Here is a 19,980-nt window from a genome sequence, read left to right on the forward strand (position 1 = left end):
TCATTGTAAATGAAAAGATGACATTTAGAAATTACTTTAATATTTTCACCTTTTTGGAATAGATCACAAAACTAAGAAAGCGTTTACATTAGTGCCTTGTTTAATTTTATAAATGTGAAATATTTCTTTTTAATTTTAAAAATTACATGAAATTTGAATTTTAATGAAATATTGAGTCCAGATATTTTACAAAAATACACACAAACATTTTAATACAAAAGACATACAAAGTATTTAGTGTTATAATGGTAGACCACATGTCCTGGATAGGTACAGTACTAACTATCACTACTGTAAATTTTTTTTTTCCCTCCAGATATCATTTTATAAACAAATCTCTACGGAATATGGAGCTTGAGTTCTAAAAACACCTGTGTGTAGTGTTTAATAAAGAAATAAACATTAAAAAGGAAATAGTAACCAAAAATAAATAAATTTGCAGGTAAAAATTTCAGATTTTGTTCGAGAAATAAGAGCAGACTGTCTTAAGTAAGATGAGAAATAAGTGTTCTGTTATCAACAATTATCCATTTGCACAGAATTACCAGACATAAGCAGACATCTGTGGTCCTCTGTGTATCAGACAGTTTGAAAAGAGGCATACCAGAAAATGGTGGGACATAAAGAGAACATAAAAAGCACTTTTTGTAATCTTGTAAACATTTTTTCCTAAATGCACTCTGTATTCTCCTCTTGCTTCTTCAGTGTAACCATTCCATTCATAAGAGTATAAGATGACCATGTTGAACAGAATTCAGGACATCCTGAGTGGCATGAAGAGACCATCTTGCAACTCCAATTTCTGCCATCCATGATACCACCCAGCTGTCTCTTGACAGTGGTCAGAGTTCATTTTCAAAACCTTGGCAATTGACGAGTTAATACGTGGCATCTATTGCATTAAAGTTGCTATCCATTTGGTGTCGAAAGGAGAGTCGAGCCTTCTGGGAAAAATATGCTTGAGGACTACCCAGGTTGCTCCCACTGTCGCACTCGCTGACTGTCGATGCTGTTGAGCAGAGACGTGGCTTTGGCTCAGCTTTTGGTACTGCGAGCTCTTTTAAGAAAGAACACTGGATCATTAGAACTAGGATAAGAAAAATACCAAATTGTCATATTTAATATCAGCTGGATCTTCACTGATGTTTTTAGAAGAAAACGGATTAGACGTTTTATATTGAATATGTAACTAATGAAGGAATGGATAGTTTAAGTATAGTGAAACAAGTATTTCACTTCATACTGTGTCTATATTTATAATTATTCAAAAGACAAGGCACTGATTACATGTATACAGTTTGTTTTTTAAACAGGAAATGTTGGAGGAGCTCAGCTCACTGGATGGGTTAAAGCTACTTTTGTTTTAACCAAATTTACTGTTAAATCTAACCTTTATGGAGACTTAGGACTAACTCGGAGTTTGTTAATATAATGAATCTTGCTTTATAGCAAATCCACCCTTAGGTATTAAACCCTTAGACAAAAAGCATAGAGCACTATTAGTATGATGCCAAAAGAAAATTTCACTTCCACCATGCTATAAAGTTAAAGAAGAATTACTATTTGAATTACCGAGGCCAGAGGCAGAAAGCTAGCGCACTGGCTGTGATAAACTGGACTATAGTATATTACAACTAACACAATTACTTATATCATGACTTTTTATTCTACCTTGTATATTAGCTCTACAAGATTAACAGTCATATAAATCATGATAGTGAGACCAAGAAGCAAATCAAATTGTCATATTTATATTATGAATATGGCCCTCCTACCTGTTTCAGGAGGACATTCTCTGTCCTTGCATCGCTCTTTGCAGCGTCTGTAGAAGGGGAAGCACAGGAGTACCTTCACACCCATTCCTCCAGGGGACACTGTGAAAAAAGGAACTGGGTAGGAAAGTTCAGAGAGAAGTGTGAAAGGGAGATTAATTCAGTATGTACTTTATAGAATTCAGATAAAAGCAATCACAGTAAATAGCTAATTCATTTTTGGTGAGGCTCTATAAACAACCATTCAGTCATGGTCTTATTTCAACAATTTAAATGTTAAAGTGCATATCCTGGACCAATTTCGTTTTTTTTTTTTAATGAAAGTATGTCCCTTTACACACTCACCAGAAGGGTAATTTTGCACAAGGCCATCTGTCTACAACAGAAAAAAATAAAATAAAACGCGTATGGAAAAATCCCAAGGGAGTCTGGAGCCAGATTCGTGACGTCACGTGCGGATCCGCCAGCAGGCTGAGAAAGCTTGCATGGATTCAGTGCACAGTCTGTGTAGACCAAGTTTAGCAGCAAGCAATTTTGCATTGCAATATGGAATTGTCGCCTGAGCTTCTAAACCCATGGATTCATGTATCGATGCTTATCTATCTATTGCTACATAAATCATATTTTTTTTCTAATTACTATTATGTAGGGTGTCACGGTGGTGTAGCGGTTAGCGCTGTCGCCTCACAGCAAGAAGGTCCGAGTTCGAGCCCCGTGGCCGGCGAGGGCCTTTCTGTGCGGAGTTTGCATGTTCTCCACGTGTCCGCGTGGGTTTCCTCCGGGTGCTCCGGTTTCCCCCACAGTCCAAAGACATGCAGGTTAGGTTAACTGGTGACTCTAAATTGACCGTAGGTGTGAATGTGAGTGTGAATGGTTGTCTGTGTCTATGTGTCAGCCCTGTGATGACCTGGCGACTTGTCCAGGGTGTACCCCGCCTTTCGCCCGTAGTCAGCTGGGATAGGCTCCAGCTTGCCTACGACCCTGTAGAACAGGATAAAGCAGCTAGAGATAATGAGTTGAGTACTATTATGTATTTATATATTTCTTCATTTAGAAGAGTACTGGCTACTGTAGGAGAAAGATTTCATAAGCTACACACATGGAATCGGCTAAGCAGGGTTGTATATACATGTCGTGTTTGACAGGTCCCAAGATCTCAAGCCCTGACACGCATCCCTTGATGCATGTGAAGTAAGTGTATTATCGCCCAGCGCTTTCGTGTTGTTTACTTTTGTGTCAATAAATAACATTATCCGTGTACCGCACAAACACAGGAACACCTAATTTAGAGTATAGTCGCTCTTATTTCTTACCCTGGCAACAGTCAACTTGTGAATTGCCGATTTTCTTGGTCTTTTTCTCGGCTCTGCTTTGGTCCTTGGCTTCCGGGTGCCTCGCACGAAGTGCTCCCATTTCTCTCTCATTGTCCGGTCTTTTGGAAAACGATAAGTACTAATCCCATCAAGATTGGTGTTGCTACACCCTCCTACGATACATCTGTTAACCATTTTAATAATTACGCGATAACGTTGAAGAAATTTGCAGAAAACCACCAGGTCGTTTTCTCATAAACAAACCAGCGCTGACGTAGGATTCAGAGGGAGGCGTCCCGCACGCGACGTCACGATAATCAATGTTTGCCGGGAAATCCAAATGCCAAGTTTTTTCAGAGGCGGACCAATTCGCCTCAAATGGCTTGATTTCAACTGAACTTTTCTGGTATTGAGCAAGGTCAAAAAAATTGCAGAAAGTGCAAGATGTGACAGATATTTGACCAAAGTTTAATATAAAATAGGAAAATTACATTGATCTTGCTCCTGAATTTATCCGTGATATGCACTTTAAGGGCAGCATGACCATAGATTTTGGTGACAATGTTTATCATTACATAATCTCAAACAAAATTAAGGTGAAAGGTTTATGCCTATCGGCTACACTCTAGTGAATTTTAGAGTTACCCTAAAAATAGACAACATACAGTCATCAGTCTAGCAACTCGCTTTGAGTAATTTTAGACATGCCTTTGGTCAGCCGTATTTGATACAGCAGTGTTGACTGCCAAGTGTCAGCAAAATCTCCAGCCCACCTAGGTCTCAAGAACCACATAATACTGAAACTACACCCCCATTTATACCATAAATGTTTCAATACAAACTGTCTCTACTTACATTTTTTCCCCTCGTTCGTGAAAATTTTAGACTAATATTCCAATTATTTGCTATAAATCAAGATAATATTGGTATTTTTACAGTACCTTGAAAAAGTATTCATACCCCTTGAACTTTTTCACATTTTTCCACCTTACAACCATGAACTTAAAAGTTTTTTATTGAGATTTTATGTGATAGACCAACACAGAGTAGCACATAATTGTGAAGTGAAACGAAAATGATAAATGGTCTTCAAAATTTTAAACAAATAAAAATCTGAAAAGTGTGGTGTGCATTAGTATTCAGCCCCCTGTACTCCGATACCTCTAAATACAATCCAGTGCAATCAATTGCCTTCAGAAGTCATCTAATTAGTTAATAGAGTCCTACTGTGTGTAATTTACTCTCAGCATAAATACACTTGTTCTGTGAAGGCCTCAGTGGTTTGTTAGAGAACACTGAAGAACAAACAGCATCATGAAGACCAAAGAACTCACCAGACAGGTCAGGGATAAAGTTCTGGAGAAGTTTAAAGCAGGGTTAGGTTATAAAAAATATCCCAAGCTCTGAACATCTCAAGAAGCACTGTTCAATCCATCATTCAAAAATGGAAAAAGTATGGCACAACTGCAAACCTACCAAGACATGGCCGTCCACCTAAACTGACAGAGCGAGCAAGGAGAGCACTGGTCAGAGAAGCAGCCAAGAGGCCCATGATCACTCTGGAGGAGCTGCAGAAATCCACAGCTCAGGTGGGAGAATCTGTGCACAGGACAACTATAAGTCGTACGCTCCACAAATCTGGCCTTTTTGGAAGAGTGGCAAGAAGAAAGCCATTGTTGAAAGACAGGCTTAAGAAGTCCCATTTGCAGTTTGCCAGAAGCCATGTAAGGGACACAGCAAACATGTGGAAGAAGGTGCTTTGGTCAGATGAGACCAAAGTTGAACTTTTTGGCCTAAATGCAAAGCGCTATGTGTGGCAGAAAACTAACACTGCTCATCACCCTGCACACACCATCCCCACTGTGAAACATGGTGGTGGCAGCATCATGCTATGGGGATGCTTTTCTTCAGCAGGGACAGGGAAGCTGGTCAGAGTTGATGGGAAGATGGATGGAGCTAAATACAGGGCAATCCTGGAAGAAAACCTGTTGGAGGCTGCAAAAGACTTGAGACTGGGAAGGAGATTCACCTTCCAGCAAGACAATGACCCTAAACATACAGCCAGAGCTACAATGGAATGGTTTAGATCAAAGAATATTCATGTGTTAGAATGGCCCAGTCAAAGTCCAGACCTAAATCCCATTGAGCATCTGTGGCAAGACTTGAAAATTGCTGCTCACAGACGCTCTCCATCCAATCTGGCTGAGCTTGAGCTATTTTGCAAAGAAGAATGGGCAAAAATTTCAGTGTCTAGATGTGCAAAGCTGGTAGAGACATACCACAAAAGACTTGCAGCTGTAATTGCAGCAAAAGGTGGCTCTACAAAGTATTGACACAGGGGGGCTGAATACTAATGCACACCACATTTTTCAGATTTTTATTTGTTTAAAATTTTGAAGACCATTTATCATTTTCGTTTCACTTCACAATTATGTGCTACTCTGTGTTGGTCTATCACATAAAATCTCAATAAAAAACTTTTAAGTTCGTGGTTGTAAGGTGGAAAAATGTGAAAAAGTTCAAGGGGTATAAATACTTTTTCAAAGCACTGTAAACTAGCTCAATTGGGCATAAAATATGCCATTAGCCCGGTCATTAACCACCCCGTCCACTGCACCTCCTACACTGAAAATATTCATTGAGCTAACATGGGGCAACATGATTTATTATCTATTTATTATCTATTAGTGCTTGTTGCAGATGCCTTTTTTTGACCCTTCAATAATAACTCTATGGAGCTAAATGAGTCAGTGAGTGTGTCATCTCACAATTGTCCAGCATCTAGAAAGGTAAGCAAAATCAGTGGATACGCTGGCTTATATCTGTCAAATTGTTACTTTTTAAAATCATTGATCACTTAAAGCAGTTAATTAGTGTTTAATCAAATTTAAACTGTATGGAGTTGTGAATAAGGATTATAAAGATTAATATTTGCTGAATGGTTGCTATATATGGTGGGATGCTGGTCCACCCCTCCATGGAAGAGCTACAACTGATTAGGCGTGATAATCATATCTAATCTTATCTCTCCTTGACTGCCAAGCTGCCTATCTTTTGCTATGCAAGCCTGAATCTACGTCAACATTCTGCTAAACCCTTGATTGGCATTAGTCTACAGAGCGTGTCGTGTTCCCATAGCGGGCCTGCTAATCTTAGAATGATAATCATACAGTGCTGGGAGCCACTATGTCAAACGCCTTGTGATAATCAGTAATACAGTGATAAATCGTTCAAGAATCTTTAACGTGTTTAAACATGAACCACACACCAGTTATACTGGCTTACATTCAACACTTTCCCTATTACATTACATTGCTGATGTAAAATGAACTCAACCAATTTGTATCTTTTTTTTTTTTTTAATTCACATAAATGATAGTTGGTTTCGCTCCGGTTTCCCCCACAGTCCAAAGACATGCAGGTTAGGTTAACTGGTGACTCTAAATTGACCGTAGGTGTGAATGTGAGTGTGAATGGTTGTCTGTGTCTATGTGTCAGCCCTGTGATGACCTGGCGACTTGTCCAGGGTGTACCCCGCCTTTCACCCATAGTCAGCTGGGATAGGCTCCAGCTTGCCTGCGACCCTGTAGAAGGATAAAGCGTCTACAGATAATGAGATGAGATGAGATAGCTGGTTTTGGGGCGGCACGGTGGTGTAGTGGTTGGCGCTGTCGCCTCACAGCAAGAAGGTCCGGGTTCGAGCCCCGTGGCCGGCGAGGGTCTTTCTGTGTGGAGTTTGCATGTTCTCCCCGTGTCCGCGTGGGTTTCCTCCGGGTGCTCCGGTTTCCCCCACAGTCCAAAGACATGCAGGTTAGGTTAACTGGTGACTCTAAATTGACCGTAGGTGTGAATGTGAGTGTGAATGGTTGTCTGTGTCTATGTGTCAGCCCTGTGATGACCTGGCAACTTGTCCAGGGTGTACCCCGCCTTTCACCCATAGTCAGCTGGGATAGGTTCCAGCTTGCCTGCGACCCTGTAGAACAGGATAAAGCGGCTACAGATAATGAGATGAGATGAGATAGCTGGTTTCAGGCTCTCTTCTTAGGAAATGAAATGAAAATATTATGAAAAATATACTAGATAGTGAAGTATAGAATTGTGACATTACTTATGGGTTTTTATATTGTAATTTCTGTGGCGTCAATGCTCATGATACACACTTTTATATTTTTAAATTTTCATTTAATTTCACTTCACATACATTATATTGCCAAAAGTATTCGCTCACCTGCCTTGACTCACATATGAGCTTAAGTGACATCCCATTCCTAATCCATAGGGTTCAATATGACGTCGGTCCACCCTTTGCAGCTAGAACAGCTTCAACTCTTCTGGGAAGGCTGTCCACAAGGTTTAGGAGTGTGTTTATGGGAATTTTTGACCATTCTTCCAGAAGCGCATTTGTGAGGTCACACACTGATGTTGGACGAGAAGGCCTGGCTCTCAGTCTCTGCTCTAATTCATCCCAAAGGTGTTCTATCGGGTTGAGGTCAGGACTCTGTGCAGGCCAGTCAAGTTCATCCACACCAGACTCTGTCATCCATGTCTTTATGGACCTTGCTTTGTACACTGGTGCACAGTCATGTTGGAAGAGGAAGGGGCCAGCTCCAAACTGTAAAAACAGTCTGCATGCCTAGGTGCTTGATTTTATACACCTGTGGCCATGGAAGTGATTGGAACACCTGATTCCGATAATTTGGATGGGTGAGCAAATACTTTTGGCAATATAGTGTATATGTGCATAAGGTTGCAACATCAGATAAAGGGCCTGAGAAAATGACTATCCCAAAAATTTATGCCAGTACAGAACTGCAGTCATGACAGTATTTTCATGCAATATGAAAAGTTTCTTGTTTTCTCTAAAGCTGGTTAAAGAGTTACCTTGGTTTATCTAAACATATACTCTTCCTCTGTAGAGTCTTTCTTTCTCCTACCCTCCCTCCATCCGCCCCATAGCTATTTGGTAAACTTTCATATGCCTGGCAGCTTTCTCACACTATTCATAATCTGGTACATAATGAACTCAATTCATTCTTAGCCCATAAAAATCCATCTGGAAAAATGTCATTTTCTCTTCAGGCAAAAGTGGCAATTGTGAATTTACATTTGCCTGATGTTCTATGCAAAACCTAAGGGAAAACTGCCTTTGAAGCATGCGCGATAAGATTCAGTATTATGTAAGGAACCAGTATGCACTCAATACAAGCACAGGCTTTAGATTTTATATGATTCTTGGAAACTGTTGAACATTGATCATTGTATGTCCTTTCATGTTTACGTGTATCTACCTCTGCTTATGGTGTTTTAGTATATAAAGGATTGCAGAAGTGTTATGGATCAGCATGATCAAGATTTATTTTACAGAGTCTCCTCTCTGTTTTGGAAATCATCAAGAGTTGTGTTACGTGTAGCAATTAAACATAAAAAGTACTATATGGGGCGGCACGGTGGTGTAGTGGTTAGCGCTGTCGCTTCACAGCAAGAAGGTCCTGGGTTCAAGCCCCGTGGCCGGCGAGGGCCTTTCTGTGCGGAGTTTGCATGTTCTCCCCGTGTCCGCGTGGGTTTCCTCCGGGTGCTACGGTTTCCCCCACAGTCCAAAGACATGCAGGTTAGGTTAACTGGTGACTCTAAATTGACCGTAGGTGTGAGTGTGAATGGTTGTTTGTGTCTATGTGTCAGCCCTGTGATGACCTGGCGACTTGTCCAGGGTGTACCCCGCCTTTCGCCCGTAGTCAGCTGGGATAGGCTCCAGCTTGCCTGCGACCCTGTAGAACAGGATAAAGTGCCTAGAGATAATGAGATGAGATGAAGTGCTATGTGTGTATTGTACATTGTGTTACAATCACTATACATCATTAATCACAGCAGCGTATCTTTAGGAATGTAACCTTGTGCTGTCTGTGCTTAGTTAAGACTTTTACTTCAACCCTGGTGTTGATCATAGGATTAAGTCTGACTCTTGGGCTTGTTGGGAGTATATTATAGCAGAGCTCCCCACGTGCAAAGCGGTGATCCAACCTTAAGAGAATATGGTAATGCCTTCCCATCCCATGTGGTGCATAGGGCAGCGCTGATCTCCGTTTCTGTAGCCCTCGGCCTATCGCCTATTACATAGCTAGGGTTACAGTGGGGGGCTAGTCCTCTGGTAACCGTGAGAGTTTGGTATATGGTAATGCACTGACCTGATTTTTGAAGACTTTCACAACCGTACAATATCCGTATGTATAAAAGACAAACATATACCATCACAGGATACCTGATTGTAAGTGCACAGCAACGTACAGTGGATAAAAAAAAAAAAAGTGCACACACTCTGTTAAAATGATAGGTATTTCTGATGTAAAATTAAAAAAAAAAAAGGGAGAGACCACGATAAATAACTGCAAAATTTTTCCCACCTTTAATGTGACCTATAACCTGTACAATTCAATTGAAAAACAAAGAAATCTGTTAGGGGGAAAAGCATAAAAAATTAAAACGTACAATAAGCTGGTTGCATAAGTGTGCACACCCCTTAACTAATACTTTGTTGAAGCACCTTTTGATTTAATTACAGCATTCAGTCTTTTTGGGTTCACACCTGCCATCAATTAAACTGACTCTGATTAACCCCAAATACCGTAAAGTTCAGACATTTACTCAGTTGCATCCTCCAGCAAAAGCCAGGGTTCACAGAGAGCTTACAAAGCATCAAAGGGATCTCATTGTTGAAAGGTATCAGTCAAGAGAAGGGTGCAAAAAAAAATGTCCACGGCATTAGATATACCATGGAACACAGTGAGGACAGTCATCAAGAAGTGGAGAAAATATGGGACAACAGTGACATTACTGAGAACTGGACGTCCCTTCAAAATTGATGAAAAGACAAGACAAAAACTGGTCAGGGAGGCTGCCAAGAGGCCGACAGCAACACTGAAGGAGCTGCAGGAATTTCTGGCAAGTACTGGCTGTGTACTACATGTGACAGCAATCTCCTGTAGTCTCCATATGTCTGGACTATGAGGTAGGGTCAAAGAAAAACATCCAGGCCTGGCTAAATTTTGCAAAAAAAAATACATCAGCTCTCCCAAAAGCATGTGGGAAAATGTGTTACGGTCTGATGAAACCAAGGTTGAACTTTTTGGCCACAATTCCAAAAGGTATGTTCAGCACAAAAACAACACTGCACAACACCATACCCACAGTGAAGCATGGTGGTGGCAACATCATGTTTTGGGGTTGTTTTTCTTCAGCTGGAACAGGGGCTTTAATCATATGAACAGTTCTAAATACCAGTCAATTTTGGCCCAAAACCTTCAGGTGTCTGCTAGAAAGCTGAATTTCATCTTTCAGCATGACAGTGACCCCCAAAACATTTTGGAATGGCCCAGCCAGAGCCCAGACCTAAATCCAATTGAAGATCTGTGGGGTGACCTGAAGAGGGCTGTACACAAGCGATGCCCTCGCAATCTGACAGATTTGGAGCGCTTTGGCAAGGAAGAGTGGGCAAATATTGCCAAGTCTAGATGTGGCAGGCTGATAGACTCCTACCCAAAAAGACTGAATGCTGTAATTAAATCAAAAGGTGCTTCAACAAAGTATTAGTTTAAGGGTGTGTACACTTATGCAACCAGCCTATTGTACTTTTTTTTCTTCCCCCTAACAGATTTGTTTGTTTTTCAATTGAATTGTACAGGTTATAGGTCACATTAAAGGTGGGAAAAGTTTTGAAATTATTTATTGTGGTCTCTTTTTTTTTTACATCAGAAAAACCTATCGTTTTAATGGGGTGTGTACCGTACACTTTTTATATCCACTGTATCTCAAACATGACCACTGGACAACAAAATTTGTATCTTTATTTACATAAGCTAGATGGGTTTTTATTCAGCACATATTTTTAATTTGCTTTTTAAAAAAAATAGAGTGAGATTATTTACTAACACACTTTACGGAAAATATTCACGACAGTTTCATATAAAACTAGTTAAAACAGTTTTGTTCGTCCACTACCTTGTTGGACAATTGATAGTTTCTGTCATGTAAGGGTAGTAGATGGATGTAATCACAGGAAGAGTTTTATTGAAAGCACGCTAGCAAATAAATCCAAAATGTAGACAAAGGTAGAGTCGAAAAATAGGCAGTGGTCAAGTGAGGCACAGACAGGATTTCAGAGGTAATACAATAGCCAAAGACCAAAAACACAAACAGGGTCAAAACCAGAAACGCAATACAAAATACAAGGTTTGGTAACATCAGACACAGGGTACAGAGCATATACTTCACAAAGTCTGTGTGTTACTGAGAGTCCTTATATGTATGTGCTGTGATTGCACTCTAATCAGGAACAGGTGCATGGTAATTAGTCCTCATGGTGCTGTGCACTCTGAGTGCCATTGCACATGGACGTGACCGATGTAACAGAAAACTGTTTAACATATCAAGTTTGATATTCAATTGTAACTATATAGTAATGATATAAAGTGAAAGCACTGGTTCACTGCTGTCCACCAGGCACCCAGCAGAGTCACACCATAATAAATATCATGGTGTTGTTCCTGGCACATGGCATGCGGTGTCAAAGAAAGGAATAAATATGTATTCATAAATGTGATGCATATCTAATTATTGTTACAAGACAATGCAGCAATTTATTGACATAAAAAATACTACACTACACAGTTTGATGGTTCATATTCTATAATATGAATTCTATTATTCTATTCAGATTGATTTTGTGTCCTTGCAAATATTTTGCTCATACACTCATCAGGAGCTCTGCTTTTAGGCACTGCCTCTAATATTATGTATGTATGTATGTATGTATGTATGTATGTATGTATGTATGTATGTATGTATGTATGTAAGTAATTCAGTGGATTTCCCCCAGCAGCTTTTCTATTACTTGAGCTACAAAACAACAGTAAAATTGCACTAAAGTTTTAAATGAATGTTTATCATCCTCATCACCCTTGTCAATGAAACTACTGAGCACTTCCTTAAGCCCTAAACTTTCAACTGAAAAGCAACAGTGCTAATTGGAATTTTTCTCTTGCTATTATCATAAATCTAGCCAGCATGCTCTTCTATCTGTTATCTCTCATATCAGACATGTGGTGTACAGTGCCTGATCAGTGGTGAGGAATTGTAAGGTCTTGTTCATTCCCTGGCAGTACACAAGAGGGATATAGTCCAGAACCCAACTGAGAGGGAGCAAAACAAATCACAACTGAGGACATAAAGGCTAGAGTGAGCCAACTTTCAGTTACATTTCTATAACTTGAGAGAGAGAAAAGCCCCGACTGACCATTCAGCTGAATGTGCTGATATATTTCTGTCTCAGTATGATGTGAAAAAGCCACGATCCTATATTTAGCTGTTTTGCTGCTCAAGTGGTAATTTAACTAAATCCAACTGCATGTCCAAATCATTTACAAACAAAATGTCTAACTTGTCTAAACAACTTTTCCATGTTACTGAACTAAATGGAGGCTCAAGCTATATCTCAGTCAGTATTTGTTCCGTTGCTTTTATAGGTTTCGTTACCACATAAGCAGGAATTCAAACTGACATTTTCCAAGAAGTAATCAAAAGTTTTTACTTGCAACACATCACCACACCTACTCTCTAATCGTTTCTAAGAAAACTACGCAAGTCCCACTGGATACACAGAATTCATGCTATTGCAGGTTTCCCACTCACGTTCTGTTTTCTCTTTCTGTATAAACAGCAGAATTTTAAATACCAAAACAATCATATTGTTACTCATACAATCAGAATTCATAAAATGCCGTTTGGACCATGGGATGAAAATGAATTAGAATGAACTTTTCCAGGCTTCTTTCAAATGTGAAACTGCATTTACTATTTCTGCATTAATGATAGGCAGAGATTTGTTTTCTCTGAGATTTCTTACAGTAGGATTTTCAGAGTCATTGCACTGTGACCAATGTGGGTTTGTATCTGTTTTACTCCTTTGGGGTCTGGCACTGAGCCCAGCACAGCACTGGCACTGCTGCCATTTAAATTTTGTGTACTTATTTGGAAACTTGTGTACTGAATTTGGTCTGTTAGACGGTGGATTTAGAGGCACAGTGGATTGTGCTGCTGCCTCACCCCTCCAGCCTCCTTGGTTCAATCCTGGTCTAATGTTACTGACAATACTGGTAATAAAAACTGCAATGTTTTCCTATAACAGAACCATGGGCACCGCCAGGGGGGGAAAGGTTAGAACAATTCTAGGGGCCCAGCACTGCCATGGGGCCCTTTAAGGGGCTGATAATATGCTTTTAATGATTTTAATAAGACTTTTGAAATAACAACAATGCAATATTCCATCTGGTAAAATGAGCTAATTGAACAAGGTTGTCTATTTCTTGAGTTCTTCAACATATTGTCATTTAACCCTCCCCCTTTTGCGAAATGGTACAGTCCAGTTCTGGTAGAAGCGCAACGCGTTAAATCTGTGTGCTGATCAGTGCAACGCTACTTGCTGCTGTGTCGCGGTGCAGCAGCCAGCCAGCCAGCAGTGGAGTGCGTACAGTCTATGATCGCTAAATATGAAGAGTGGCTGTCAAAAACGTAAAGAAAGGCAGCTGAAAGCTGAGAGGGACCGGAGAGGCAGGCAACTGGTCACTCAGTTTTTCCCAAAGAAAGGTAGCTATCGCTCACATGTGTGTTCAAAATATTAGCGAATGGTAAATGAACAGTATGAACGTGGTTGGATTAGCCTATCAAGAGAACACTTTTACAGTTTGTACAGTGACATTTTTTCCATTTTAATAACTGAACTGACTTGTGTGATAATAAACAAGATGAAATATTATGTTATGCTGGTGCTAATAACCAGTTTCATAACTAATGGGGTGCCCTAAATATGCACAGATTCAGCCTCAGGGGGACCTCCGCCCTGCCAAACCACTGAACCCCCTTTGGAGAAGGAGGTAAGCAGCAATACAACCCATAAATGCTTTAGGATTGAAGTTTTTAATGAGCGAGTGCCATATACAGTTTGCTAGATTAAAGTGCTGCTAAGAAGGGACACCAGTCAAGTGCTTGACATGGTTACGTGTTCTATGATTTATTAGCAGTCACATCACACATTTCACTACCAATTGTCCTAGCACAAAAAGGCATGTGGCAAAATCTTGAATTTTCATTTGTGATTGTAAATGCACCAGAATTAGTCACTGACCAGTTTTCATCTAGTCCCTGGTAGGTTAATACATAAAATGTAATAACAAAGTCACAAACTCAAGGTCCATGGGCTATCAAAAGTCAAATAATGACAATAGTGCAATTGTGACGAAGGTGGGCAAAGTTGGGGGGCCCACAATTTCTGATGGCGCCCCTGAACAGAACTGTTATGTTAATAATATTTCAGTAGGTTTTTAATCAATTAATCTCATAAGACATTAACTATTCAAAGAACTGTGAAGACCCACGTACTAAGTAACAAGACAAGAAGCCTAAACTTATCACACGTACACTCAAGCACAGACTTAAGCACAGTGAAATTCCCCCTCTGCATTTAACCCATCTGAAGTAGTGAACACACATATGCATACACACACCCAGAGCAGTGGGCAGCTATGCTATAGCTGCCGGGGGAGCAGTTGTGGGTTAGGTGCCTTGCTCAAGGGCACTTCAGCCCAACCTCAGGCCATGACCGCCCCATGTTAACCTAACCGCATGTCTTTGGACTGCGGGGGAAACTGGAGCACCCAGAGGAAACCCGCACAGACACGGGGAGAACATGCAAACTCCACACAGAAAAGCCCCCCGTCAGCCACTGGGCTCGAACCCAGAACCTTCTTGCTGTGAGGTGACAGTGCTAACCACTACACCACCATGCTGCCATTACCTCTCCAAAAACTGTGGACTGGATTGGTATGCATAACAAGTCACAAGATAGATTATGCTGTAAAAAAAAAAAAATGTCTGCACTTTCATGTTCTTTTACAGTCTGCACTGTAATATTTGAAAACTTAAGTGGAGCATTAAATTAATAATAACAAGTGAGATGAATTGTAAATTGGAGATACTTGAGGCACTCCAAGATGTACACTGAGTGATTTGCAGTATCTTCTCCTGACAGTATGGCGTAATGCTAAGTATCAAGCAAAGATTTCACGTCAGGATTTTAATTTCATAGATTTTTGAAAAAAAAAATCAGCTATAGCGAACACTGCATGGGCGGAAATACAGTGGTGCTTGAAAGTCTGTGAACCCTTTAGAATTTTCTATATTTCTGCATATATATGACCTCAAACATCATCAGATTTTCACACAAGTCCTAAAAGTAGATAAAGAGAACCCAGTTAAACAAATGAGACAAAAATATTATACTTGGTCATTTATTTATTGAGGAAAATTATCCAATATTACATATCTGTGAGTGACAAAAGTATGTGAACCTTTGCTTTCAGTATCTGGTGTGACCCCCTTGTGCATATATAACTGCAACTAAACGTTTCCGGTAACTGTTGATCAGTCCTGCACACCGGCTTGGAGGAATTTTAGCCCATTCCTCCGTACAGAACAGCTTCAACTCTGGGATGTTGGTGGGTTTCCTCACATGAACTGCTTGCTTCAGGTCCTTCCACAACACTTCGATTGGATTAAGGTCAGGACTTTGACTTGGCCATTCCAAAACATTAACTTTATTTTTCTTTAACCATTCTTTGGTAGAACGACTTGTGTGTTTAGGGTCGTTGTCTTGCTGCATGACCCACCTTCTCTTGAGATTCAGTTCATGGACAGATGTCCTAACATTTTCCTTTAAAATTTGCTGGTATAATTCAGAATTCATTGTTCCATCAATGATGGCAAGCCGTCCTGGCCCAGATGCAGCAAAACAGGCCCAAACCATGATACTACCACCATCATGTTTCACAGATGGGATAAGGTTCTTATGCTGGAATGCAGTGTTTTCCTTTCTCCAAACATAACGCTTCTCATTTAAACCAAAAAGTTCTATTTTGGTCTCATCCGTCCACAAAACGTTTTTCCAATAGCCTTCTGGCTTGTCCACATGATCTTTAGCAAACTGCAGACGAGCAGCAATGTTCTTTTTGGAGAGCAGTGGCTTTCTCCATGCAACCCTGTCATACACACCATTGTTGTTCAGTGTTTTCCTGATGGTGGACTCATGAACATTAACATTAGCCAATGTGAGAGAGGCCTTCAGTTGCTTAGAAGTTGCCCTGGGGTCCTGTGTGACCTTGCTGACGATTACAGTACATGCCTTGCTCTTGGAGTGATCTTTGTTGGTTGACCACTCCTGTGGAGGGTAACAATGGTCTTGAATTTCCTCCATTTCACACAATCTATCTGACTGTAGATTGGTGGAGTCCAAACTCTTTAGAGATGGTTTTGTAACCTTTTCAGAGCATCAACAATGATTTTTCTGAGGTCCTCAGAAATCTCCTTTGTTCGTGCCATGATACACTTCCACAAACATGTGTCGTGAAGATCAGACGTTGATAGATCCCTGTTCTTTAAATAAAACAGGGTGATCAGTTAACAGAATTAACTGATAATCCTAGAGGTTCACATACTTTTGCCACTCACAGATATGTAATATTGGATCATTTTCTTCAATAAATAAATGACCCAGTATAATATTTGTGTCTCATTTGTTTAACTGGGTTCTCTTTATCTACTTTTAGGACTTGTGTGAAAATCTGATGATGTTTTCGGTCACATTTATGCAGAAATATACAGTAGAAAATTCTAAAGGGTTCACAAACTTTCAAGCACCACTATAGGTTTGGGCTTCATGCAGCAACACGCCTCAAATACGTGACAGGATTTGGGATCAATAGTTACGGAAAGGCACTATATGAAATAAAAGAAAAACAGCAAGAACTCAATACTCTCATCAGTTTGGTGCAAACGTGCGCGCAGTTCTCACTACTCCACTGCTCGCGTGCTGTACGTGACGCACATGGAGCACAAGAATGTACACATGGTGGAGTCTATAAGTGCTTTTCATGCTCAGGAAGTGCGTCTTGCAGCCTAGTTTTAGAGTACATACGTAATTGATCTGGGGGGGGGGGGGGGGGGGGGATATAATTCATGGAATTCATAATCAGACCTGTTAATGGTCGAGAAAACATTTTTGAGGTGTTTAGTCTGTTAGATTAAGCTGATTATCTTTGCATTGGACGCTTATGTTATGCTATGCTATGTTATAAATTGCTATAAAGCAGCAGCAACAACAAGACACAACACTGTGACCGAAAAGTACTGAACCAACCAATGGGAGTCCAACAAACCATCTTCATTTTACATTGTAACAAAGACAACGGCTTTGATATTTCTAAGCTATAGAGCTATAGGAGTGAGGTGAGCTGGTTTATTATGGTGTTTAATATCCTTGACTCTGCTGTCAGCCAAATAAACATGCAGTATAATGATGAGGGTTCTTGGCTGGCAGACACGCCCACCATGACACACCTCCAACAACAGTCAGGTAAAGGAATTCACAAAACAGGCGTTTAATTCCCTTTTATAGGCAATTTAGCAGTTTTCTTTTGTGCACTGAAAATTGTCACTTAGATATCTACTTACCAGTTTTATCGACCGAGGAGAGCGCAAAATGTGCGTCACACCAAAACTGGCTGTCAACGTCGCTCAGATTTCAGAGACTCAATAGGATTGGGTGTTTCACCTCTCAGAGTACTGTCCTTCCACAGGACAACAGGAGAAGGTGTTAGGAGTAGGTGTCGTCTGGAGTGTGTGTGTGTGTGTGTGTGATCACAGCACGGAGAGCTCTGGCGCTTTTTAAAGGGATTTAGAGCGACCTCAGGCGCTCAGTATTCCTCCTCCTCCTCCTTCACTTTGGCAAGCCTCCGAAGTTGAGTAATAAACATTCCCACTCATAAGAATCTCATATAATATAATTGTGCTACTACTATTATTATTATTATTTTGCTTATCGTTTCTTCTTATAGGCTGTTGTTGCATGTTTTACCTGCCAACATATTTTTCTAAGCATATGAAAAGTAAATGAAAGAAGAGACAGAAAGAAGCCCCTTGAATTGACTGACTGTGGCAAGACAGGCAAAACCATTGAATGTTGGGATTACAGGCGTCCTTTTTTCCATATAGACATACTTTGTGCACCTTTGGAATCTGTAGTAGACTTCCACACAAATTTGTAATAATAGACACAAGTCTTGGGCACGGTGGTGTAGTGGTTAGCACTGTCACCTTACAGCAAGAAGGTTCTGGGTTTGAGCCCAGTGGCTGACGAGGGCCTTTCTGTGCGGAGTTTGCATGTTCTCCCCGTGTCCGCATGGGTTTCCTTCGGGTGCTCCGGTTTCCCTCACAGTCCAAAGACATGCAGGTTAGGCTAATTGGTGGCTCTACATTGACTGTAGGTGTGAATGTGAGTGTGAATGGTTGTTTGTCTATGTGTCAGTCCTGCGATGACCTGGTGACTTGTCCAGGGTGTACCCTGCCTTTCGCCCATAGTCAGCTGGCATAGGCTCCAGCTTGCCTGCGACCCTGTAGAACAGGATAAGCAGCTAAAGATAATGGATGGATGGAAGAAACAAGTCTTGGGCAGCACGGTGGTGTAGTGGTTAGCACTGTCACCTCACAGCAAGAAGGTTCTGGGTTCGAGCCCAGTGGCTGACGAGGGCCTTTCTGTGTGGAGTTTGCATGTTCTCCCCGTGTCCGCATGGGTTTCCTCCGGGTGCTCCGGTTTCCCCCACAGTCCAAAGACATGCAGGTTAGGTTAACTGGTGACTCTAAATTGACCGTAGGTGTGAATGTGAGTGTGAATGGTTGTCTGTGTCTATGTGTCAGCCCTGTGATGACCTGGCGACTTGTCCAGGGTGTACCCCGCCTCTCGCCCGTAGTCAGCTGGGATAGGCTCCAGCTTGCCTGTGACCTTGTAGAACAGGATAAGCAGCTACAGATAATGGATGGTTGGAGAAACAAGTCCCCCCCCCCCCCCATTTGCTTTACAGTTCATATTAGATGCCAGTCCGTCATGTACGTACACACACACACACACACACACGTATACTTTATTACACGTATACTCACTGGCCACTTAATTAGGTTCACCCATCCACCTGCTGTTTTATGCAGATATCCAATCAGCTAACCCAGGGATGTCCAAACTGATCCATAAAGGGCCGTGTGGCTGCAGGTTTTCATTCCAGCCATGCAGCAGCACACCTGACTTGGCTTATTCAATCAACTGAACTGTCTTCACACAGTCAAATACTTGCAGCCACACCCACCCTTGATTAAAGGGTGGGTGTGTCAGTTGATTGAATAAGCCAAATCAGGTGTGCTGCTGCATGGCTGGAATGAAAACCTGCAGCCACACGGCCCTTTATGGATCAGTTTGGACATCCCTGAGCTAATCCCTTGACAGTAGCACAATGCATAAAATCATGCAGATACAATTCAAGAGCTTCAGTTAATGTTCACTTTGAACATCAGAATGGGAAACATTGTGATCTCTGTGACTTTCACTGTGGCAGGGTGTTGGTGCCAGATGGACTGGTTTGAGTATTTCAGAAACTGTTGATCTCCTGGGGTTTTCACACACAACAGTCTCTAGAGTTTACACAGAATGGCGCAAAAAACAAAAAACATTGAGTGAGCGACAGTTCTGTGGGTGGAAACAAACGCCTTGTTGATAAGAGAGGTCAGAGGAAAATGGCCAGATTGCTCTGAGCTGCCAGGAAGGATATAGCAACTCTTAACAACTATGGTGAGCAGAAAAGCATCTCAGCATGCAATAGTAGAAGACCACATTGGGTTCCACATCTGCAGCCAAGAACAGGAATCTCAGAATCAAGAACAAGTTCCTATTAAATTGACCAGTGAGTATATCTAGCCAATCTACAAAGTGTCTGAAACGTCTGGATCCATAGACAATTATTTATTTA

At 41.0% G+C, this 19,980-nt stretch overlaps 1 long non-coding RNA gene across 2 annotated transcripts; it reads right to left on the reverse strand.

The window, feature by feature from the left end:
* Positions 1 to 82: 82 nt before the first annotated feature.
* Positions 83 to 17,836, reverse strand: LOC132885646 (uncharacterized). Of its 2 annotated transcripts, none has more exons than XR_009654623.1 (3): positions 17,639 to 17,836; positions 1,776 to 1,889; positions 83 to 1,057 (listed from the first exon to the last, which is right to left on the reverse strand). It is a non-coding gene; the product is annotated as an uncharacterized LOC132885646 (long non-coding RNA). The 2 variants fall into 2 exon arrangements; XR_009654622.1 differs by having other exon boundaries at positions 83 to 1,087.
* Positions 17,837 to 19,980: the final 2,144 nt, after the last annotated feature.

The sequence above is a fragment of the Neoarius graeffei genome, chromosome 1 (assembly GCF_027579695.1).
Source record: "Neoarius graeffei isolate fNeoGra1 chromosome 1, fNeoGra1.pri, whole genome shotgun sequence".
Taxonomy (NCBI): domain Eukaryota; kingdom Metazoa; phylum Chordata; class Actinopteri; order Siluriformes; family Ariidae; genus Neoarius; species Neoarius graeffei.